At 42.7% G+C, this 26,928-nt stretch overlaps 1 pseudogene; it reads right to left on the bottom strand.

Moving 5' to 3' along the window:
* Positions 1-22,297: 22,297 nt before the first annotated feature.
* Positions 22,298-26,314, bottom strand: LOC110520456 (annotated as a pseudogene).
* Between the last annotated feature and the right edge of the window lie 614 nt (positions 26,315-26,928).

Consider the following 26,928-nt stretch of genomic DNA (forward strand, 5'->3'; position numbering starts at 1 on the left):
GTGTTCTCTTGTCTCCTATTTTCCTCACCTGGGGGTTACCTGCCTTTGGTGGCCCACTAACGCTGCAGCTGTGGGAAGCTGGGTGAAGATGCAGGGGCGAAGAGAAGTGTTGACCCGCCTTACCTCCCTCCCCATCCCTGGCTCCTCGTGGGGTTGCACCAAACGAAGGGTTGTGGTCACAGTCCTCATCACACACACACACACAACAGGAGCACCTGGGGAGGAGAGTCTGCTCTAACTGCACAAGGCAAGAGAGCAGCAGGAGATGTTACCTTACACGCACGCATACATGCAATTCAGTCAGCTAAGGAATTTGAACTGAAACCTAGTTCCCAATGCAAAATGCAATACTCAACAACCTTTCCTAGATTGTGTTTTCTATGATATTGTAACCGATAATACAAAGAAAATATGTGATGGGACTTTATAAAAAATTATAATAATACATTACTACAGTCAATGATGTATAGTTCTACAGAACTACCACATAGTATCAGCTTTTACCAAGAAGAGAGAAATACATTAGAGCATCATACATAGTACATAAATGCCAGCTTGCACATACAACTCAAGGAATCGTGTTCCACTGCGTGTTAGCTTTTCCAACATGTCTGCTTTTTAACTTTTAAGACGTGATTGTGAAAAGGTCTTGTCCTCTTTGGGCTTGTTACAACCCTGCCACCCACCAATTAAATATGAGGTGACAGGAACAGCCGTTAAATATGTATTGCGTTCAGACTGAGTAGGCTGCTACACACGCTGCACACGTTCTTCTTAATGTTTTAAAGTAAAACAACAGTCGCACTGGAAGATTGTTTTTCAGCTTTTCTGCAGTATGGACTCTTGCTAACCTATGTCACACTCTCGTGCATGCCCACACACACACACACTAACTCTCTCCCACACACACAAACACACAAGTAGTAGGTTGGAATTTATAAAATTAAGACAAGCCCACTCAAATATTTGAAATATAAATAAAAAAGAATAAAAATGTATTTGTCACCTGCTTTATAAAAAAACAAGTGTAGACTAACAATGAAATGATTACTTACGGCCCCTTCCCAACATTGCAGAGAGAAAAAATATATACAACATTATAACACGAGGAATAAATACACAATGAGTAACGATAACTTATACACAGGGTACCAGTACCGAGTCGACGTGCAGGGTACAAGGTAATTGAGGTAGATACAGTGACTTCAGAAAGTATTCACACCCCTTGACTTGTTCCTGATTTTGTTATGTTAATTAGTGCCTGAATTAAAAATAGATTAAACGTAGATATTGTGAGACACACAATAATCCATAATGTCAAAATGGAATAATGTTTTTTTACATTTTTACAAATTAATAAAATATGTAAAGCTGAACTGTCTTGAGTTAATAATTATTCAACCCCTTTGTTATGGCACGCCTAAATAAGTTCAGGAGTAAATATTTGCTTAACAGGTCACATAATAAGTTGCATGGACTCACTATGTGTGCAAAGATAGTGATTAACATGATTGTTGATTGACTACCTCATCTTTGTGCCACACATATAATTATCTGGAAGGTCCCTCAGTTGAGCAATGAGTTTCACACACAGATTCAACAACAAAAACCAGGGAGGTTTTCCAATGCCAATGCCCCGCAAAGAGGCATTGCTAGATGGGTAAAAAAACAAGCACATTGAATATCCCTTTGAGCATGGTGAAGTTATAAATTACACTTTGGATAGTGTATCAATACACCCAGTCACTACAAAGGGACATGTGTCCTTCCTAACTCAGTTGCCGGATAGTGTCATGACTCTCCTGTGAGGATTCAAGGATCAGGTTACAGTGGATCAGCGTTCAATAGTGCCCTCTCACCCGCAGAGGGGGGAGGGATTGATGTTGGGGGTTTTATGACACCTCACGTCGATCGTTACAGAAGGGTTTTCCTCCCAAAACTTCAACCCCAAACAATGAACACTGGGACAATATATTTCAACATCCGAATGTTGGGAATGATGAGAGGTGGAATATGGAAAATTAATGTCTATTTTGTGATGTCATTGAAGGTTGTATGAAGACTTTATGACAAAAACATTAACGTCACGACAACAGGAAGGAAACTGATCATGGATTTCACCATGAGGCCAATGGTGACTTTATAACAGTTTGAGTTTAATGGCTGTGATAAGAGAACTGAGGATGGATCAACAACATTACCATACTAACCTAAATGACAGAGTGAAAAGAAGGAATCCTGTACAGAATACGAATGTTCCAAAACGTGGTCCTGTTTGCAAAATGTCTCTAAAGTAAAATTGCAAAAAAATGTGGCAAATAAATTACTTTTATGTACTGAATACAAAGCGTTATGTTTGTGTCAAATCCAACATCACTGAGTACCTGTAAAAACTATTGGTCACTAAATCCAGAGAAATTACAGACCATGTAAACAACTGTTGGTCACTAAATCCGTCTAGAAGGACCACGTAAAAACGGTTGGCTGGCATGTCCTCGGAAGTCTGAGCGATCGGCTGTGAATGCCCTCACCCGCTATGTACTTATAACTGAATTGCTTGGTTCCCACTATAGTGCTGTCCAGTCAGAACATGATGCTGAGGCCCATCACTGTACTCTTGATAGTCACCACACACACACACACACACACGCACGCGCGTTTCCATTTGAGAATGTTTATATGATTTGGTCATCCGAGCAATCAGTCGAGCAAACTGAGCAATCGGGGGAGAAGGGCCTTGGTGGTAGAGTGTGCAGATGGAAGCCACTCCTCATTAAAAGGCACATCACAGTAGGTCCTCTTCCACCTCCCCTGGGAGGACACGGACTCCACCTGTTAAGATTAAAGGAGAGAAGATAAACAGGATGAGGATATCCCCAAAAGACTTAAGTGTCTTCTTTCTGCTTCTAGCTGTCCTTTCTCAGTCACTTGAAAGGGAAGGAGAAGACACACACAGGATTACAACCACTCTTTGATTAAAGTAGCTTGAATAGGATTCAGACGGTGAGACTGAACTGACCATTAAATTCTCTCAGAGAGGCCGGTCGTTTTAAGAGAGTCTTCTTAAAAGTGAGTTAATTGTAGTTTATTGCGCTTTAGCCTGTCTCCTGAAGAGCTAAGCCATTATTATGTCCTGAAGATTAGAGTAAGTACAGCATTTAGTGCTGTGCGATTAAAACTTCTTGGTGACAGGGGGCAGTATTTTCACATCCGGATGAAATGCATGCCCAAATTAAACTGCCTGCTACTCATCCCCAGAAGTTTCTAAAACTGTTTGAATCATGTCTGTGAGTACAACAGAACTTACTGTATGTTGCAGGCGAAACCCAGAGGAAAAACCATTCAGATTTCTTTTTTTTGAGGTCACTCTCTTTTCAATGAGTTTTCATTGGGAATCCAGATTTCTAAGGGACCTTCTTGCAGATCCTACCGCTTCCACTGGATGTCACCAGTTTTTAGAAATTGGTTGAGGTTTTTCCTTTGTGTAATGAAGAAGTAGCCCTGTTCAAAACGAGGGTCACTTCAAGTGTATTGTTAGGCACGTGACCAGAAAGGTAGCGTCAGTTTGTTTTCTTCCTGTATTGAACACAGATCATCCCGTCTTCAATTTTATCGATTATTTACTTTAAAAAATACATAAAGTTGTATTACAAAAGTAGTTTGAAATGTTTTGACAAAGTTTATACAGGTAACTTTTGAGATATTTTGTAGTCACGTTGCGCAAGTTGGAACCGGTGTTTTCCTGGATCAAACGCGCCAAATAAATGGACATTTTGGATATATATCGACGGAATTAATCGAACAAAAGGACCATTTGTGATGTTTATGGGACATATTGGAGTGCCAAAAGAAGAAGCTCGTCAAAGGTAAGGCATGATTTATATTTTTATTTCTGTGTTTTGTGTCGCGCCTGCAGGGTTGAAATATGTTTTCTCTCTTTGTTTACTATGGTGCTATCCTCAGATAATAGCATCGTTTGCTTTCGCCGAAAAGCCTTTTTGAAATCTGACATGTCGGCTGGCTTCACAACACGTATAGCTTTAATTTGGTATCTTGCATGTGTGATTTCATGAAAGTTTGATTTTTATAGTAATTTATTTGAATTTGGCCCTCTGCATTTACTTGGCTAGCATCCCACATATCCCAAAGAGGTTTTAACAGAAATGTCCTTTATTTTTTCCTCTGGTTTTGAAATTGCCTTGGTAGCATTTTCACAAGTATGTGGTACATCTTCACAACTCTTAGGCCAAAACTCCAAACTGGTCACATTTGTAATGCAGCTAGTCCTTCATTTAAAACCTGTCATTGTGCATTCATTTAGACTGTAAACATCTCTCACCACACAACCATTGATTCAAAATAGGTTTGTGAAATGTAATGAGAACATTGGTTTAATCCCCAAAACATAATGATGATGTGATGTTTTAAATGTAGTAATTTTAACTACCAGTTAATCCAATAGCAAACAATGCAAGATCAATGTTTCAAATCACTCTTAGTAGTGCTGAAAGTAATATTCTACCGCACATTACAGTTTTCACATTAGGCAATACACTTACATTACCCAACAACGTTGACAGAAAATCTATCATTTCGATATTATCTATCCAATGTGTAATCCAAGGTGTAATCAATGAAGACATCCCCTACAATCTTTCATGCATAAAAATAACATTTTCAGATATAATTGCAACATCGATGTACTGTCTGTAATCAAATGTAATAAATTAGATTAAACAAATTAAATTAATTAAAATAATACAATGTTTAGCACGCACTAATTTGCTTCAAGCCGGTCTTGAGTATTTGGACATAAATTCTCATTCACATCACAGTGAATGTCCTCATTGTTCATGCATAGCAGGAAAAAACACTTTTGGCATGGCGAATTCAAGCTTAACAAAGGTCTGCATTGATTTTGTTGCATGCCTCATCCATGGCCAGAAGGATTGTGGCACGCTCATGGGGATGGCGATCGTACACCTTCCAACTCCATACTGAAACAAAACATTCCTCAATAGGGTTGAGGAAAGGAGAGTATGGGGGCAGGTATAGGGTAACAAATCAGGGATGGGTCCAAAATCATGCCTGAAGCACCTCTGCATGGTGGAACCTGACATTGTCCCACACAATGACATAGGTGACCCCTTCACCTTGACAGGCCTGCTCAATTTCAATGAGAAATAATGAGGTCTGCAGCATTGTAGGATCCAAGAAATGGCCTACAGCCTACCACACCATGTTCAGAGATAGCTGTGCACATGGAGATGTTTCCCCCACGTTGTCCAGGCACTTGGACAGTCGCCCATGAGATTCCGAGTTTTGGCCAGGGTGAAGCCCACTTCATCAACAAAGATCTACAGGTCATGGTTCACAGCAGCATCAAGCACCATCAGCATCTAAAAATATATTTTGGTTAGTTATTTTTACAGTTTAGTTCCAATATGATCATGTGAAGTAGCATGTGCAATAAGTGGTAACAGTAATACAGGATATAGTGCAGTACCTGAACATACTCAGCCCGCAGTTGTTTCAACCGGTCGTTGTTTCTCTCAAAAGGCACAAGGTAAATATGTTTCACAGATACGCTTTGCCTCTTCAAAAGGCGGGCCATTGTTGCAAGGCTGATCGATGCCACATTGGGAAAGGGGTCATCATTCTTCTCAAAGGCCTGCTTTATTTCGGACAGCCATATGTCATTCCTGGCCCTCACCATTTCCACCACTGTCCACTCCTGCTGCACACAGCCATGGCCACCACAATGGGGTCTTAGTGGTGATGGAATTGAGACCTCTGTAATCAATGCAGGGATGCAGACCCCCACCCTTCTTGGTCACAAAGAGAGGTGGATGAGCGGACAAAACCATGTTGGAGAGCCTTGTGGTTTCAGCCACTGACAGAGGATAGACACGGCTGTGCAGAGCCTTCTAGCAGGCCAATGGCACAGTCCCAGAGTTGATGAGGAGGGAGACGTGGCTTGGGTCTTGGAGAATACCCCCCGTAGATCCTGGTATGTCAGGCTGGAGGGCAACCACAGGACTCTCAACCAACATGGAACCACAAGGCAAGGGAAAGCAGGTCCTTTGACTTCCGGGTTCCCAGTCAGTGATTTCAATCGACCAGGAGATGGTGGGGTCATGACATTGGAGCCACGGGAGGCAGAGGATGATTTTGTGCACTGGTGCGGTGATGATTAAGAAGGATCTCCTCTCGCAAGGATCCCACGGTGAAGGTTAGTGGTGCTGTGACGTGTGTGATAATGCCGGATCCCACTGGTCGATTATTCAGGGTGTGGATCGGAAGAGGAGACAAGGGCCTCTTCGATGAAATTCCCTGTAGCACCTTAATCTACTAGAGAAGTAGAAACAACACATGAGGGACAGCCAAGCAGTGACATGGAAACCAGGAACGGTTTGGTGGAAAACGATGATGGAGTACTCACGCCTTTCCCCGGAGACGGATGTTCACAGGGCTGCCCCTCTGCTCTCATGGATCCTGGGTTGGAATTCACAAGACATTGCTGAACACTAGTGCCCTTCCTACCCACAATAGGCACAGAGCCTTAACTGTCTCCGGCGACACCACTCTGCCGTGGGGAGGTGTGTGGAACCTATCTCTGTCACGTTCTGACCTGTATTTCCTTTGTTTTGTATTTATTTAGTATGGTCAGGGCGTGAGTTGGGTAGGCAGTCTATGTTTGTTTTTCTATGTTTTGGGGGATTTCTATGTTTCGGCCTAGTATGGTTCTCAATCAGAGGCAGGTGTCATTAGTTGTCTCTGATTGAGAATCATACTTAGGTAGCCTGGGTTTCACTGTGTGTTTGTGGGTGATTGTTCCTGTCTTTGTGTTTGTTGTCATCAGATAGGCTGTTTAGGTTTTCTCACATTTATTGTTTTGATAGTTTATTCATGTATAGTTTTTCTTCATTAAAAAATCATGAATAACAACCACGCTGCATTTTGGTCCGACTCTCCTTCACCTGAAGAAAACCGTTACAATCTCCATGGGTTTAGGCGCTGCCAAAGGAAGGAGGCAAATGACGAGGTGGGCAGCGGCACTCCCGAAGAAGGTTATCCAGATGGATGAGTGCGTCCAATGAAAGGTTGTCATCCCGACATGCCAACTCTGTCTGGACCTCTTCGCGCAGTCCTCTCCAAAATAGGGAACCGTGCACCAGCCCATTCCATCCGCTGGAGGATGCCACCGTCCGAAAAGTGAGGACGCATTCCACAGCAGTCTGGGTACTCTGATGGAGTTGGAAAAGTCACTCACCTCCCTCCCTGCCCTCTGGTGGATGGTCGAAGACCTCGAAGCGGTGGAGAACGCGAAGGACCTCCTCATTAGCGTACCCAGTTGCGCCAGCTGGTTGTGGAGTTGGAGTAGATGACCATGTTCATTGACCGTCTGGAAGATGGTTTTATCTTCTGCTGTGTTGTGTCTTGTGATATGACATGCTATTCTATAAAATCCTTTCTCTGTAATTCATATTACCTGATTAAGCTAATCATGTAAATGTAATTAACTAGAAAGTCGGGGCACCACGAAGAGTGTTTATAGAGCTGTTGTCTTCCGAATAAACTCTTAAAGACCTAGTAATATTTTACATCAATAGCAGTCAATATTAATCGTCACATTATTTCAGTCTCATCTCTCACGAACCCTGGCTAACAAGTTGAATCAGCAATACAAAATTGGGTTTAATTATTTATTTACTAAATACCTAACAGGAAGCAGGTGCAGAAGGTGAGTTTAATAATGAATAAATGCAGATAAGCAAAACAAGAAAGAGAGTAATACAGAACATGAATCAAAACAATACTACCTAGTGACTGATGGCTACAGAGGGCTAAATAAAGGGAGAGTAATCAAGGAAATAATAATGTCCAGGTGTGCGTAATGATGGATGCCAGGGCCGGTAGTTAGTAAACTGGCAATGTCAGCGGGAGTAGGTGTGACAATTAAGTGCAGTTGGGTTAAGTGATGTATTTAAACAAATGAGAAGAGAATCACATGAAAAGTATTTGGGGCATTGAATTGTAAAAGGTATTTCCAGATGAAACACTGATTCAGTTTGGTGAAAAAAATACTGTGTGATTTTGCGTGTTGTACTTACTCAATTGAAAATATGCTTAAAGTTTTTCAAAAACAGCCTGTTTGTTAATCTGTTTTGAGTTTTGTACTAAGAGTTGGGAAGTCCTGCTCTCAGACAAATTAAACAACTTCTTTGCTCGCTTTGAGGACAATACAGTGCCACTGACATGGCCCGCTACCAAAGCCTGTGGGCTCTCCTTCTCCGTGGCCAATGTGAGTAATACGTTTAAACGTGTTAACCCTCGCAAGGCTGCAGGCCCAGACGGCATCCCTAGCTGTGTCCTCAGAGCATGCGCAGACCAGCTGGCTGGTGTGTTTATGGACATATTCAATCAATTCCTATCCCAGTCTGCTGTCCCCACATGCTTCAAGATGGCCACCATAGTTCCTGTTCCCAAGAAAGCTAAGGTAACTGAACTAAATGACTATTGCCCTGTTGCACTCACTTCTGTCATCTGCTTTGAAATAGTAATCAAGGATCATATCACCTCCACCCTACCTGATACCCTAGACCCACTCCAATTTGCTTACCGCCCCAATAGGTCCACTGATGATTAAATCACCATCATATTTTACACTGCCTTGTCCCTTCTGGACAAGAGGAATACCTATGTAAGAATGCTGTTCATTGACTACAGCTCAGCATTTAACACCATTGTACCCTCCAAACTCGTCACTAAGCTCAAGACGCTGGGTCTCGACCCCGCCCTGTGCAACTGTGTCCTGGACTTTCTGATGGGCCACCCCAGGTGGTGAAGGTAGGAAACAACATCTCCACTTCGCTGATCCTCAACACTGGGGCCCCACAGCGGTGCATGCTCAGCCCCCTCATGTACTGCCTGTTCACCCATGACTGCGTGGCCATGCACGCTTCTAACTCAATCATCAAGTTTACAGACGACACTACAGTGTCATCTGATTACCAACAACGAAGAGACGGCCTACAGGGAGGAGGTGAGGACCCTCTGGGTGTGGTGTCAGGAAAATAACCTCTCACTCAACGTCAACAAAACAAAATAAGGGAGATGATCGTGGACTTTATGAAACAGCAGATGGAGCACCCCCCCCCCCCCCCATCCACATCGACGAGACAGTAGTGGAGAAGGTGGAAAGTTTTAAGTTCCTCGGCAAACACATCACGGACAAACTGAAATGGTCCACCCACACAGACAGCGTGGTGAAGAAGCCGCAACAGTGCCTCTTCAACCTCAGGAGGCTGAAGAAATTTGGCTTGTCACCAAATACACTTTACAGATGCACAATCGAGAGCATCCTGTCAGGCTGTATCGCCGCCTGGTATGGCAACTGCACCGCCCTCAACCACAAGGCTCTGCAGAGGGTAGTGCGGTCTGCACAACGCATCACCCGGGGCAAACTACCTGCCCTCCAGGACACCTACAGCACCCAATGTCACAGGAAGGCCAAAAAGATAATCAAGGACAACAACCACCCAAGCCACTGCCTGTTCACCCCGCTATCATCCAGAAGGCAAGGTCAGTACATGTGCATCAAAGCTGGGACCGAGAGACTAAAAAATAGCTTCTATTTCAAGGCCATCAGACTGTTAAACAATCATCACTAACATAGAGAGGCTGCTGCCAACATACAGACTCAAATCTCTGGCCGCTTTAATAAATTGATTTAAAGGTATCACTAGTAATAAAGGTATCACTAGTCACTTTAAATAACACCACTTTAATAATGTTTACATGTCCTACATTACTTATCTCATATGTATTCTAAACCATCTACTGCTTCTTGCCTATGTCGCACGGCAATCGCTCATCCATATATTTATATGTACATATACACATTTATCCCTTTACATTTGTGTGTATAAGGTAGTTGTTGTGAATTTGTTAGATTACTTGTTAGATATTACTGCATTGTCAGAACTAGAAGCACAAGCATTTGCTACACTCGCATTAACATCTGCTAACCATGTGTATGTGACCAATACAATTTGATTTGATTTGATGATTTAATGAAACAATATCAAATAAAACAAATGTAATATACACAACAACTGAAATATCTTTAAAGTAAAGTAACGTAAATAAATTATGGTTAAAAAATGTTAAGCAGTAATGGGCAGTCAATGCCATAATTGTATTCATTATCTGTCATCACATTTTATTTCCCCCCTTCTCTCTGTTCTCTACAATCTTACAAAAAAGGCTTCCAAAAGGGTTCTTCGGGTGCCCCAATCGGATAGCCCTTTGAGAAACCCTTTTTAGCTCCAGGGAGAACCCTTTTGGGTTCCATGTAGAACCCTCTGTGGAAAGTGTTTTACACGGAACCCAAAAGGGTTCTACCTGGAACTAAAAGGGTTCTACCTGGAACCAAAAATTGTTCTTGAAAGGGTTATGGGGACAGCCGAATAACCCTTTTAGATGCTAGATAGCATCTTTTTCTCTACGACTATATGGTGACCAGTAGTCTAGTGGTTAGAGTGAGGAGCCAGTAAACAAAAGGTCACTAGTAAAAATCTGCTGATGTGCCCTTGAGCAAGTCACTTAAATAATACAAATTAGGTGGGAGCAATTACAGTTATCTAAACAGGACTCTTTGAGAGACAACATATGAGCCAGCTTTCAAATACAGAGCCTCACTATGAACTGTGTCAAAGACCCATGTTTCCTCTGACAGTTTCTTCAGAATACAGATAGTGCAGCACGCAGCAGGAGGAATCAACAGCAGCATGGGAGAAAGGGTCACAGACAAAAGGTGAGGGATGGTTGGATGTCAGGCATATGAAAGACATCTTAGGGGTGGAAGACCTTTATTTGTATTAAAAGGTCTTGGTCGGCTATATTCAGAAAGAGAGAGAGCGAGCGAGCGAGAGAGAGAGAGAGACCCCAAATAGCAGGTCCCAAAACATGCTCCTGATGATAATGTGACCCTGACAAAGACATCAGGGCAATGGAGAGGGATCAGACTGAAAAGGACAGGCCTAGACTAGACAGCTGTCAAAGAGAGGGTGGGTATACGATTATGTGTCCCTGTGCGTTCATAAAAGGGAATTTTAATTCATTAGAGAAGAGCAGAGACCATTAAATATTGCCACTCTCCTATTTGGCTTTGCTTGGCAGCCACATCGACAGTGTTGATCTTAATTAAACAGCTAATTACTCTCACTGTGAAAGTCACACTCTGGGATGGGAGGAAGGCGGGGGGAGGGAGACGAGAAGGAAAGTGGGGAGGATAAGGAGAAAATGAGGAAGCCGAAAAGTAGAGATTAGGGTTGCAAATGCAGGGTATATTACTGGAAACTTTTACCAGTAAAAGTAAGTTTACCAGTAAAGTACCAGAATTCTGTACCTTTTGGGTACTTCAGATTATCACGTTTATGTAATTATCTTTGGCCCTCTGTGTGACCTTATCACATGTCAAATAAATTCAATAATCAAATAAGATTATAAACAAATATGTGAATGACAAAGCTGTAAAACCTGATCCTAATCATAAACCATCAACTTAGTGAATACAATTTGTGTTTTATATGAGGGTTTCTGCATGTAATATAAATTATATTTTACACACTTTTATTTATTTTACTATGTCACTCTGTCTTTGTTCTTAATGTTGTGAAAAAGTAAATCGTTGCAGAGTTCATTTAAAATAATGCATATGCTTTTTTCATTAATTAGGCTATATTTGTCATGTACTGTCATGTTGTGTCTTGTCTCTGTCCTTTCCCTTCACCCTGTCTCCCTCTGCTGGTCGTTGTTAGGTTACCTTTTCTCCCCCGCTTTCCCCCAGCTGTTCCTTGTCTCCTCTAACTACCCATTCACCCCGTTTCCCACCTGTTCCCTTTTTCCCTCTGATTAGGTCCCTATATCTCTCTCTGTTTCTGTTCCTGTCCTTGTCGGATTCTTGTTTGTTGTGTTTCATGCCTGAGCCAGACTATCGTCATGTTTGCTGTAACCTTGTCCTGTCCTGTCGGAATCTGCCGGTCTATCTGAGCCTACCTATGTTTGGTTATTAAAGAAGCTCTGTTTAAGTTAGTTCGCTTTTGGGTCCTCATTCACTCACCATAACAATATTATCATGAACCATATGGTCTATCCATTAGAAACTCATGGACAATATGGACATAGATTTTATTTTTTTAAATAATTATTCAAGTATAAATTACCAAAGATAACATAGATTGACATAAATGACCTGTTATTTACAAAATGTTCAGATAACTTTGTTAAATTACGAGTAGCTTTGCAAACCTAGTACAGATGTAAGATGAAGCATGAGTGGGTGAAGGGATGCCATATTGTGTAGTCTATGCAGATGACAAAGTCACATTGTTCTTACAGCTAGGGGTTTCCGCTGAAAAGGCAGAGCGCGAAATTCAAAAATATTTTTGAAATATGTAACTTTTCTACATTCACAAGTGCAATACACCAATTTAAAGCTTAACTTCTTATGGCTGGGGGACAGTATTGAGTAGCTTGGATGAATAAATTGCCCAAACTAAAAGGCCTGCTCCTCAGTCTCAGTTGCTAATATATGCATATTATTATTAGTATTGGATAGAAAACACTCTAAAGTTTCCAAAACTGTCAAAATATTGTCTGTGAGTATAGCAGGACTGATATTGCAGGTGAAACCTGGAAGTGGCTTCTATTTTGAAATCTCAATGTTCCATAGCCTGCCTTTGCTCCATTTAAAGGGATATCAACCGGATTCCTTTTCCTATTGCTTCCTCAAGTTGTCAACAGTCTTTAGACATAGTTTCAGGCTCTTATTTTGAAAAATGGGCAAGAACGATAACATCGCATCATTGTATGGCCGGGTGCCAGCAGCGTTTTGTATGCGTAACAGAGTTTGGGCAGCCATTGTCTGTCCCTCTCCTACTGATAAAGACAGTTGCGGTTGATATATTATCAATTATATATTTTACAAACAACCTGAGGATTGATTATAAAAAACGTTTGACATGTTTCTGTGGACATTACGGAAACTATTTGGAATTTGTCTGTGTTGTCGTGACTGCTCTTTCCTGTGGATTTCTGAACATAACGCGCCAAAAAAACGGAGGTGTTTTGGTGTTACTGTAATTTAATTATACCAATGTGTTTTCATTAGTTGAATTCCCTTCATCTATTTCATGAGAATTTGTACTTTTCTTGTTTGCATAAAATAGACGGAGACCAATCTTATCAATAATAGGTAACAGAATTTATTCTCGGAGCGCGCTGCCACGTTACCACGAGCAACAGTTTATATACAATAACATGACGTCATTTCATTGCTCCTAAAGGGAACTTTAAAGGTTCATCCTGAGTTCATTCTGACCCCCCTAGCACATACACAGGACACACAACATAACTGAATGAACTTTTGACCCCTCAACATTATCGATCACCACTTAGCTGACAGTTCTAATTAACAGAAAACCTAGGAATGCACTCACAGCCTTATCTAAAACACCCCAGAGCTCAGTTTCGTCGGTTCAACCATAGGTTAACTACCTTATCTGCTTACTTAATCCACAACCCATTCGTTTCTGCCTAGTTGGAATGGTGTTCATTAACTTTAATTACTCCTTGTCCGTGTCACACAATCCCTTCTTATGAACTCATATTGTTAATCAGATATAATAAAACAGAGTATAAGTTTACTTAGTTTCAGTTCAATTTAAGATTAAATCCAAACTCACTAGGTGCATGCAAGTCCAGACGAAAGTTCAGACAAAAAGTTTAAAAAGTTATATTACAGTTCGTAGAAACATGTCAACCGATGTATAGAATCAAACTTTAGGATGTTTTTAACATAAATCTTCAATAACGTTCCAACCGGAGAATTCCTTTGTCTTTAGAATTGCAATGGAACGCAGGTCGCTCTCACGTGTGCACGCGTGATCAGCTCATGGCACTCTGGCAGATCTCTGGTTGAATCAGCTCTCATTTAGCCCCCTCTTCACAGTAGAAGCCTCAAACTAGGTTCTAAAGACTGGTGACATCTACTGGAAGCTTTAAGAAGTGCAATATGACCCCATAGACACTGTATATTCGATAGGCAACGAGTTGAAAAACTACAAACCTCAGATTTCCCACTTCCTGGTTGGATTTTTCTCAGGTTTTCATCTGCCATATGGGTTCTGTTATACTCACAGACATCATTCAAACAGTTTTAGAAACTTCAGAGTGTTTTCCATCCAATACTACTAATAATAATATGCATATATTAGCTTCTGGGCCTGAGTAGCAGGAAGGTTACTCTGGGCAGGCTTTTCATCCGAACGTGAAAATGCTGCCCCCTATCCCAAACAGGTTTTAAAGACCAAGTTTGAGAATGACAAAATGACCAAGTTAGTCTCTTTTGACGAACATAACCTGGAGGCCACAGCTACGGTAAGCTTTAATGTCTCGGCAATAGATACCTTGCATATGCTCTTCTCAGAAACTACTAAAACACATGACAGCAGAAGTGTAAAAGCCATCATCCCTGACAGTCAGATTGATTCAGATGCCAAATACAGAGCGGCCATCGATCCTGATGTAAAGGCAATTACGATGTGCTCAGTTTCATAGAGATACAGTCGAGCCGCCTTCCACTACACTCCCCCCTCACCTCTTCTCCCCCTCACCTGATTTTACTCCCAGCGCAGCACATTGATAATTATACATGCTTATCCAGGTGGGAGTTCACTGTCAGATATTTGTGGGTGTCAGCACCTTGGACTTGTAGCCAGGGAGGGAATGTTGTGACTTGACTATCATTAATGTTCCTCTGTTCCTCTTGTGATGTAGAGGTTAATCCAGGCCCTGCAGCCCCAAGCACCACTCCCATTCCCCAGGTGCTCTCATTTGTTGACTTCTGTAACCGTAAAAGCCTTGGTTTCATGCATGTTAACATTAGAAGCCTCCTCCCTAAGTTTGTTTTATTCACTGCTTTAGCACACTCTGGCAAACCTGATGTCCTAGCCGTGTCTGAATTCTGGCTTAGGAAGGCCACCAAAAACTCTGAAATCTCCATCCCCAACTACAACATTTTCTGACAAGATAGAGCTGCCAAAGGGGGCAGAGTTGCAATCTACTGCAGAGACAGCCTGCAGAGTTCTGTCATACTATCCAGGTCTGTGCCCAAACAATTCGAGCTTCTACTTTTAAAAATCCATCTTTCCAGAAACAAGTCTCTCACCGTTGCCGATTCATAAGCACCCCCCCCCCCCCCCCCCTCAGCCCCCAGCTGTGCCCTGGACACCATATGTGAATTGATTGCCCCCCATCTATCTTCAGAGTTCGTACTGTTAGGTGACCTAAACTGGGATGTGCTTAACACCCCGGCCGTCCTACAATCTATGCTAGATGCCCTCAATCTCACACAAATTATCAAGGAATCTACAAGGTACAACCCTAAATCCGTGACCATGGGCACTCTCTTAGATATCATCCTGACCAACTTGCCCTCTAAATACACCTCTGCTGTCTTCAAATAGGATCCGTAATGGGTTCGCGGTCAAACGACCACCCCTCATCATCGTCAAACGCTCCCTAAAACACTTCAGCGAGCAGGCCTTTCTAATCGACCTGGCCCAGGTATCCTGGAAGGATATTGACCTCATCCCTTCAATAGAGGATGCCTGGTTACTCTTTAAAAGTGCTTTCCTCACCATCTTAAATAAGCATGTCCCATTCAAAAAATGTAGAACTAAGAACAGATACAGCCCTTGGTTCACCCCAGACTTGACTGCCCTTAACCAGCACAAAAACATCCTGTGGCATTCTGCATGAGCATCAAATAGCCACCACGATATGCACATTTTCAGGGAAGCGTGGAACCAATATACACAGTCAGTTATGAAAGCTAAGGCTAGCTTTATCAAACAGAAATTTGTATCCTGTAGCACTAACTCCAAAAAGTTTTGGGACACTGTAAAGTCTATGGAGAATAAGAGCACCTTCTCCCAGCTGCCCATTGTGTATCTATTACTTTTATTATTATGTGTTTTACTTTTCTATTCATTTTCTATTTTCTTTCTCTCTGCATTGTTGGGAAGGGCCCTCAAGTAAGCATTTCACTGTTAGTCCACACCTGTTGTTTACAAAGCATCCACCTCTCCATCCCTCTTCCTTTGCCTGCTGTCCCCTGATCTCTCCATCTCCCCAGAGAGATGACTGGGTTCGCAGGGCAGCCTTGTTTGTCCACTCCTAGTACTCCCTTTGAGGAGAAAACAGCTGTCTGCGTATCAACCTAATACACTACTGTAAAGTATCTGCCCTATATGATCACATCCTGTGGGCCTGTGAAAGGCTTGGGGTCAATTCAGTTTTCAATTGAATTGGAAAATTCCTCATTGACAACCATGTCAATTTAAAATTAAAGTCAGGTGTGTGAAGACTGTGACTGACCACGAGTCAGCAGGTGTTTGAAGGAGACTGACCTGGAGTCAGGTATGTGAAGGGGACAGACCTGGAGTCAGATGTTTGAAGGAAGACAGGAACTGGTATTAGATCTGTTCTGAAGGGCTGCAAAAACGCTTGAGGGCCTCCAGGGGGGGTGGGGGGCGTGAAACAGAGACAGAGATGTAGACAGAGATTAGAGATAAGGTGAAGTGAGAGTGGTGAAAAGACAGGGAAAAGGTCAGAAAGAAATAGATAGAAATGAGCAGTGATGGAGAACAGAGAGGGATAGGGTCTGATTATGTAGGAGAGAGAGCAGAGCTGCAGCAGTATCGAAGGCTCACTTGTCGCAAAGAGGCTTATGAGTTCAGCATCATGGCGACCATATTAGCCTGACCCAGGTGGAATTACCCTGAATTATCCCGTTGCCAACTCTGTTCTGCTTAATCCCAATCACTACAGGGGGAGTGATTAGCATTACATTGAACAGCGATAAATATTGCAGTAATTATGATCGGCAGAACATCACCACTCTCACTGCAGCCATTTGTCAAAACCGGAGTCCTGCAGGGGAAAACTCGTCAGGTAGTGAAACATTATAACGGGGTCAGAAACAGGTGATGGAGCACTTTCTAATTACTCTGTTCTAGAAATCAATTATACTCTGCAACTCGCTGCACGGCTCAGGGTCCATGGCTCACTGCTGAGCCTCCCATACACAGCACTGCACAGCACTGCACATACCCAGCAGTAGCATAAAGCATATCTTCGACAGAAATGTGTTGGTAAGGAACTGACTGACTAAGCAGGTTTGTTATTCCGTGCTGATTTGGATGCCTATAATCTTAACTCATGGAAGAAACATTTCCACAGTGCCAATTTAGCTGTTAGAGGAATGCTTTATTTCCTGTTTCTGGTGCTGTAGCGTAAATATATTCTCCTTTCCTCCACCCCTCCCCACCCTCCTTGCCACTTCAAGCAACAGCTCAGAGAGAGACACAGGTGTTCCGCTGCTTGTTTGGTTTTAAGTTCTAACGTTCTTCCAGACAATCGTGGTTGCAGCCTTTGTTTTGCAAACTACCTTCTCACAGCCCCTCCAAAAAACATGTCACAGCCCCTCCAAAAAACACGAAAACATTATCTAATCAGTGGCAGACGTGTGTGTGTGTGTGTGTGTGTGTGTGTGTGTGTGTGTGTGTGTGTGTGTGTGTGTGTGTGTGTGTGTGTGTGTGTGTGTGTGTGTGTGTGTGTGTGTGTGTGTGTGTGTGTGTGTGTGTGCTTGGGAAGGAAATAAAGACAGTTTAATATGTGAGTCATGCATCAGGTGAAGTGTACTGTGAAAGGACATGTATCACAGTCCCACTGACTGCACATGGTACTGCACGCCTGACACTCAACTGTGTTGTGTGAAATGCCAAACTATTCACAGAGGGGATAATGATGGATGTCTCTCCAGATCATGGTTTTGTAGGGTTCACTGACAAAATGGGATACATACAATGATGCCCCTTAATGATCCGCAGCTGCAATGACAGACACACACACACACAGAGCAAGACAAAGAGCTAATATCCACCTTCACTTAGATGTGAAAGAGGTTTGCCAAATAAAACCTGGCTGTATGTCTGTGACTCAGTGTAACAAATCCAGCATTTACACTGCCACTGTGAGGAGTCCACAGCTGAGACCTGGGCTAACTCAGTAGAGTGCCTTTGTTTATTCAAGTTTATATCACCAGAACAATAAGAACACTGAAGCAAATGAGCAAGAAAATATTTATTTGCAGAGAAACAAACTGTCCTGTAAACAACCTAGCTACGGTTCAAATTAACGTTCTGAAATCATTTAACATAATCATTGTTCTTCAACTGTTATTACATGAACTGTAATTGGACTACCAGCTCATTGTTATTGTAGTATAATTTGAGCAGGCACCTCTCCGATTTAACTTAGTTAGTTGTCCGGATCCGGTAACTAATTGTTTTACTATTGTCACCGTAAATATTATATTAAAAGCGATCAGCGTTAAATCAAGTTGCCTCCTCATTATTTCTCCTGCCTCCCAGAAAGACCATCACGTAAAATCTTGGTGATCCTTCTGTGTAATCATCATATCCTGCCACACTGATTCCAGACCTGCTCTCTTATTTGTACATTGAAGTTATGGGGAGGGCCGGTGAAGTTAATAGGGGAGACCGAGGATGGTTATAACACTTTTAGCAGTTTTGACTTTGTCTCAAATATAAGGAGTGAAATTATAATTTACTGTACCTCACAGGTCAGTTGTAACAGGGCGAAATGTAACAGCTTGAAAAAATGCATAAATCATGACATGCAACGAAATATTGGAAGCCTTTATTGAGAACCTGAGAACAATTTAGGGTAATTAGGGGGTATTTTAATCTCGCCATACCCTCTGGGTTTTGTGCTGGATTGCTACGTTAGCTGTCATTTTGTTTGGGTTGCGTTTTCTTGTGTTCTGTTGAACAGGTTTTTTTCTGGACGGTGTCCGGTTGTTTTGAGGCTACTGTTGTAGTCCTGTTCCTGTTCTTTGGACTTGTTAATAAAATGACCTTTTTCCGGAATTTGCTCTCTCCTGCACCTGACTCCACACCCACTTCTCCTTGGGGAGATTACTGACAGTTTGTGGTGTCCCTAATGAATTCCACAATTGAACACGTGAACACATGTGATCTTGTGTGAAGTTAATGTGACAACATGTAACTACACGTGACGACGTGAGCACGTGAGAACACGATCTCATGTTAAATAAATGTAACATGGGGATGCAAAATTTCAACATGTGATACCAGAAACTACACGTGACATTTCACATGTGAAAACATGTACGCATGCACACCTGCCTGTCAGCAGTGGTCACAGACAGTTAACCAGTTAACGTATCTGAGTCAATCAAGCACCACAAGCTCTGTCAACCACTGTCTGTCTACATAGCTTAAAGCTACACAAAGCAGATTGCCTAACTTATTACAACATTCAGTAACATTGGAGCCAAACATTCAAGTGCCTCGTGAAGCTCAGACAGTAGCTAGCTACCTGAGCAGGTAAGCAATGCTGAAATTCTGATTTCAATGGGAGATTTGACACTGATTGTAGAGGCTAGCTATGAAGAAGATCTATATACGTTGATTGTCTGTATAACCTTTTTTTGCTAGATTTAACACTGATTGTAGTAGCTAAGATTATAGCTAGCTAACTCCAATGTCTGTAGACATTATGCATTGTCTATATAACGTTAGCTAGCTACATATACAGTGGGGCAAAAAAGTATTTAGTCAGCCACCAATTGTGCAAGTTCTCCCCCTTAAAAAGATGAGGCCTGTCATTTTCATCATAGGTACACTTCAACTGTGACAGACAAAATGAGAAAAAACATCAAAAAAATCACATTGTAGGATTTTTAATGAATTTATTTGCAAATTATGATGGAAAATAATTATTTGGTCACCTACAAAGAAGCAAGATTTCTGGCTCTCACAGACCTGTAACCTCTTCTTTAAGAGGCTCCTCTGTCCTCCACTCGTTACCTGTATTAATGGCACCTGTTTGAACTTGTTATCAGTATAAAAGACACCTGTCCACAACCTCAAACAGTCCAGAGGCTCCCCCCCCCCTCAGTCCAGAGGCGCCCCCCCCTCAGTCCAGATTGGGGTCCACGTCCCGCACCCGAGCCGCCGCCGTAAGAAGGCCCACCCGGACCCTCCCCTTTAGAGTCAGGTTTTACGGCCGGAGGGGGGGGGGGGTACTGTCACGCCCTGGCCATAGAGGCTTTTTATTCTCTGTTTTGGTTAGGCCAGGGTGTGACTAGGGTGGGCATTCTATGTCCACCCTAGGGAAGTTAACTTTGACTTTGTTCAGGGCACATAGCCCAAAGCTTCACGGTTTGGTTTTGTTCTTTGTTTTGTCGGCGTCATTTTTAATAAAAAGAAAATGTACGCTTACCATGCTGCACCTTGGTCCAGTCCTTCAGCCAGCCGTGACAATTAACCAGTTCACACAGATGTAATTATATATTAATTGCCCCATCTGTAAACCAACACATATGCTCAGTTATCAATAACATAATCACAATATATTTGGACTACAGGAAAGGTTAATACATTTTTGCTACATTTACAGTACATTAACAGTTTTGTAGAGGTGTGTATATATATACAATTAATTCAGTAATCATCAAACAATAAAAAGGTAAATAAAACCATCAAATACACACTAAACAAATGAACAGTTAATAAATGCAGTATGCTACATATTGTTATTTTCATTCAAATAATTGTTTTGGTAACATTCCTGAAATGTACTCTTGAAACATGACAAAACAGCAAATTGAATACACTGATATGAGATTCACACAAACCATATAGCATATCATTCTATATGTAGTAAATGCTTTTCCATAAATTAAAATAAATTAAACCTATTAATGTAAAACATTATTTTATTGTGTGACTGCGACAACTGTTGAATGAAATATTACATATGAAAATATGTACACCATATGGTTAAACTAATGACAGTAAAATAGAATCAGAACATTGAAAGCATCCAAAATACACAGTAAAGGGTGGCTACTTTGAAGATTCGCAAATATGAAATATATTCAGAGTTTCACACTTTTTGGTTAATATGTGTAATTTCATATTTTTGATGTCTTCACTATTATTCTACAATGTAGAAAATAGTCAAACTAAAGAAAAACCCTGGAATGAGTAGGTGTGTCAACTTTTGACTGGCACTGTATATTTTTTAATTGCATGTCACAAGTTCCTCTCAATGGTCTCGCTTCCCTCCGTTTATTTTTAAAGTAAATGGCTGTGCTTGGCCCCAGAAGAGTCCTAGAGTCAGGGCGTGTGAGGATTCAATAAAGATAATCTAAATACTTCTTGAGGCAAGTTTAAGGGTGTTAGGCCTAGTAGTGTACCATACAGCATCTTCATGTGATCAACGAAACGTGCAGTTTATTTTTTATTTCATGAATGGAGGTAGAGTGGTATCATTTCTCAAACGCTAAAACAGATACAAATGGTTTCAAAGACAACTAGGCCCACATTTTGGCCCTTGGGGACCCGAATATAAAGCTCTAAAGCAATATTTCTTCAGAAGGCAGCCCTGAAACAAATACAATCTAAGTCTTCATGATTCCATTTTGCTACAGCTCTGCAGATAAATTAATACAGCGATCATAAATGTGAGCCTCTTTAACACAATTCTCTCTCCATTACAGTGCTTTTATTTGCTCCCATAAATAACCTCTCTGGATAAATTCATGGATGTGTCATAGCCCATTCAATACAATACACTGTCTCGTATTTCACAGACACCCAGAGATAAAACAGCAACTATCTTCTTGCTAAAAGCAGAGGAGAGGAAACGATGTCTGATCTCTGCACTCAAATTATTAACTCAAAATTAAGAAATATAAAACACCGATATAAAGTGCAAAGGCTGAGAAGGACAGTCAGAAACCTATTGGAAATGACGAATGAAAATGAAATGTAAGATAGAAAGCCTTTTCAAATTTCCTCAAAGTATATGATGGATCAAAGACATTTTGGGGCATTTTCAATAATATTGTGTCTTAGAGAATATAGTATCTTCCTCCTACATCACTACTAATACATACATACTGTAGTTCATATTGTAGAGTAAATATTAAGTTTGAAACAGAACAGTACAAAACAGACTAGAATCATGCATGCTGTGGCTAAGACATATTCCTGACATAATCCACGAAGTCCCAAAGAACTGTCAAATCAAACAATATTTGTAAGTCTGGGACATCTAGTGAGTTGCCAGCATCCTGCTGTGTCTCCTGACTCTCTAAAGGGTCAATAGTGACCTACACGGCTTTAGCAGAGTTTTGTGAGACTCCATGAACTTCTCCAGGTACTTGGAGTTGTAGAGCCGGTGGTGCTTCAGCACGTCCTCCAGCTCAAAGGCCTTGGACTGGCAAGCGTTCATCTTCCTGAACCGTCTGAAAATTTTGTTCCCAGACTTATTCCCCTCGCTGGTCCAGACACAGATGGAGCCATTCCTCTCCACGATCTCCGGCACGTGGGCCAAGGTCTTGTGTAGGTAGTTGGTGATCTTGCCGTCATACCTGTTCTTGAAGACAGTGGCGAACAGCTCTACGAAGCGCTGGGAGTTGAAGTCATACCGGCAGAGCTGGTCTGGGCACTCCTTGGCCGAGCAGGTGGAGCGCCACACAGGCTCCATCTGGAGGTAAAGAACCATCATCTCCCTCAGAGCTTCCTGCCACTCCGCTTTGTGCACCAGCTCACACACCACCTCCACATCTTCATCTTCTTCCTCAGGGTGGCCTGCCAGCTGACTGGGGTTGGTATTGTGGTAGACCTCCCCTATCTCATCCTGGAAGATCTTGTAGAACTCGGTGACGTTGCAGTGCAGGGTGGACTGGGTCTCCATGAAGGGCTTAGCAGAGACACCTTTGACCGAGTCTCACAGCAACATTCAGAATAAGGGTTGGTCCTCCAGAGTACGTAGCGCTCCAGGTTTTCGCCATGGCTGCGAGTAATAGAGTAGAGAGTCATATTGTGGGAGGCCTCTGCCTGAGTGGCGTCACACAGCATGCAGTAAGTGGAGCCTGAAGCCTCCAAACCCTCTATATCTCACACCATCATCTTGACGTTACCCGTGCCCCTGAAGTGGAAACCGATGGAAAGACAAAGGCCGCCCACAGACAGAATGAGACGACTATGCTTCGTAGTGTTCCTTTCGGCCACCACGTGCCCCAGGATTTCTATGAGTCTCTCGTGGCCCGACTCGTCCACAAACATCAGACATCTCTGAGATGGGCATGAGCGCCCGGAAGATGGTGATTGCCTCATCTTCACCCTCAGCCTGGATAGAGACTGACATGATGGTGATGGAGAAATGCACAGCCTTTTCCAGGATGGCTGGTCCTCCACCTTGCTTCTCACTGATGTTGCCCATGCCATCGTAGGACTCCTCGATCATGACACTGAAGCCAGAGGTGCAGGTGCTGTCCTCCGGGCCTCGTATGTCTTCCTCCAGGTCTTTCAAGGTCGACACCAGGGCCACATCGTATCGGAATCAACGTGTGATGTTGTTCGCTGGGGAGTTGTCTCCAGAGGTGGTCCACCCTGATAGCCTGTCAATGATCCCCACATGGCAGGATCTGGACACGACCTTGAGGGCCGGCTGCCATTCGAAAGGGTGGTAGCCTGGGAGGAGCTCCTTCTCTGCAGCCCGCAGGGTGTGCAGGAGCTGGATGATCTGGTGCCCACTACTACATCATGTGATACTGGCTGTAGCTCAGGAACATGTTGACCTGGATGGCCAGACACACAGCAGGATGCAGACCAAAGAGAGAGAGAGAGATTATATTTTTTTAACCTTTATTTAAATAATGATGGAGAGAGAGGGAGATGGAGAGAGATAGAAAGAAAGAAAAGAGTAGAAAGAGAGAAACAAAGGCAGGTACTAAGACAATTTTTTATGAATGGATAAAAAAAATGTGCCCGTTTTAAGCGCAATATTTTGTCACGAAAAGATGCTCGACTATGCATATAATTGACAGTTTTGGAAAGAAAACAGTCTAACGTTTCCAAAACTGCAAAGATATTATCTGTGAGTGCCACAGAACTCATACTACAGGCGAAACCAAGATGAAACTTCAAACAGGAAATGAGCAGAATTTCTGAAGCTCTGTTTTCCAATGTCTCTTTATATGGCTGTGAATGCACCAGAACTAGCCTGCGCTTTCTGTCGTTTCTTCAAGATGTCTGCAGCATTGTGACGTATTTGTAGGCATATCATTGGAAGATTGGCCATAAGAGACTACATTTTCCAGGGGTCCGCCCGGTGTCCTTTGTCTAAATTGGTGCGTAATCTTCAGTTGCGGGCATTTTCTCCTGGGATTCAGGACAGAAAGCACACTTCCACTAACGATATATCATCGAAGAGATATGTGAAAAACACCTTGAGGATTGGTTCTAAACAACGTTTGCCATGTTTCAGTCGATATTATGGAGTTAATTTGGAAAAAAGTTTGGCGTTTTGATGACTGGATTTTCAGGGTTTTTTTGGTAGCCAAACGTGACGCACCAAACGGAGCGATTTCTCCTAAACAAATAATCTTTCAGGAAAAACTGAACATTTGCTATCTAACAGAGTCTCCTCATTGAAAACATCTGAAGTTCTTCAAAGGTAAATGATTTTATTTGAATGCTTTTCTGTTTTTTGTGAAAATGTTGCCTGCTGAATGCTAATGCTAATGCTAACGCTAAATGCTACGCTAGCTAGCTACTGTTACACAAATGATTGTTTTCCTATGGTTGAGAAGCATATTTTGAAAATCTGAGATGACAGTGTTGTTAACAAAAGGCTAGCTAGCATATTTATTTCATTTCATTAGCGATTTTCATGAATAGTTAACGTTGCGTTATGGTAATTAGCTTCAGGCTGTATTCACGATCTCGGATCCAGGATGGCTAAGTGCAACTGGTAAGTCCACAAGCTAATTCCAGCACTTTGCTGATAATTTCAGAAGGGAATCTCTTAATTGCACCCCTGCATTTGTTTTCATTATGAATGTTATGTTGGGGAGATCGGGGTGAATCAGTAAATCTGGCATAAACTGATGTATTGGCTGCAGAGTGTAGGACTGTGCTGCCAGTATAATTTGCAGATACAATTGCTGCTGATGTTGTTTTGATCCTAACAGACTCTTGACAAAAGTTATTGTGCATTAGAGAGAGAATGAAAAGAGGAGAGACAGAGATAGGGGGTGAGAGAGGGGGGGGTTGAGAGAAAGAATGCCCAGACTCGAACCTTGCAACATGGCCTCCAGTTCGTCTGCCTATCGGTGTTCGTTTCCCGCCCACCTTCACCTGGGTCTTTATGTCCCTCAACCGGTACTTCTGGGGGTGCCTTGTCAGCGACAAGAGATGCTTTCGGGCCTACCTGTTTATGGACAGGCAGGAAGTTGTCCAGGCTCTTCTCTGGAGACCAACAGCCACCCTCCTCTTCTTCCAGCTGGTGATCCAGACAGTGGGCGCTGAACGAGTCCTGCTGTACCCGCTCCCCACAGCTCTCTCTGAGGAGTGGCAGGGAGTGCAGCACCCCAAGGAAGGCCTTAGCCGGGGCATTGAGACTGACAGGGGCGCAGGGCAGGGTGCAAGCAGGGCAGTGGGGGCCCAGAGAGCATATTTATTTAGTGATGCAGCTGCGGCAGAAGAGGTGTCTTCAGGGGGACTGGACGGGCTCAAACAGCAGTTGTTCACACAACTGATAGGTGTCTGACCTCAGGAAGTCCACAGGGAGGTTATCGGTCAGCAGCCTGGCAATCAGGTGCTCTTTCTGGCAGACAGTTATGCTCTTCATCCACTGAGCTCTCTGGAAGCTGGGTCTCATCCAGGGTCTAAGGCCAGGTCCCTGGTGGGGCTCTGTCTCTGTTCTCCAGGCTCTCTTCTCCCCAACAATATCAGCATTGTCCTGGAGGTCCCACTTGGTCCTCTTGGCTAGGCGTTGGGACTCCACGAGGGGGATTCCTCCTTTTCCTCCCTTTCCGCTATAGGGAGGGTTTCAAAGGGGGCAGTGGGTAGTGTGGGGTCTCCACTCAGGGACATTGATCTTGGAGAAGCTGCAGAAGCCCCTTCCTCGCATGGCCAACATCCAGCAGCGGATGGGGTTGGACTGTCTCCATGTCCCCCGCCACGTCCACTTTGAAGACCTTGAGGATGACCTCTGGCCAGCTGGTGGCCTTGCAGCCCATCCTCCACAGGGCAATCCTGCAGGCCTCATCCAGAAGCCCATGGACCTCATGCTCTGGACCTTTGTCTGTCCTCAGGGCCACTCCACAGAGATGGCACATATTGTATACCTGCACACACACAGGAACGTTACGATATTGCATAGACCAAAATACTGTCTCTCTGATCTTTAATTACTGTATGTCTTAAACAGAGTGAAAGTACATTTCAGAACTTGTTGCTCATTAACAACCACTCTACTCTACATTGACAGATTTTTCAACTTGTCAGCTCGGGTATTCAAACCAGTGATCTTTTGGTTACTGGCCAAACTAACCGTTAGGCTACCTGCCACCCTATGTGCACTCTGAGTGGCATTTAGATCTTCAGTAAAATGAATGAGTTTTTCAGCGATTGATCCACTGCCAAAAAAAAACATTTCTCTCCTCCCCCAATTCTGGTGCACAGGGAACTGCTGAGGCAGTTACTTATACTTATACTGATTACTTATATTAGTAATTTCTTGGCTAATTAGTCCTCATTCCCATACAGTAGTTAATTACCTTGTACAGATTCAGGATCTTAATTTCATTGCCTTGTTGCAGGAGAACTTTCCTGTAATGCCGTAGCAAATTAAGATCCTACATCTGTAGCTTCCTTATACAATAATACTGTAATAACCTGGCTAGATCATAAAGGAACAATAGTCCAGACAGAGATTTGAGTTTACGAATTT

Source organism: Oncorhynchus mykiss, chromosome 1 (assembly GCF_013265735.2).
Source record: "Oncorhynchus mykiss isolate Arlee chromosome 1, USDA_OmykA_1.1, whole genome shotgun sequence".
NCBI lineage: Eukaryota > Metazoa > Chordata > Actinopteri > Salmoniformes > Salmonidae > Oncorhynchus > Oncorhynchus mykiss.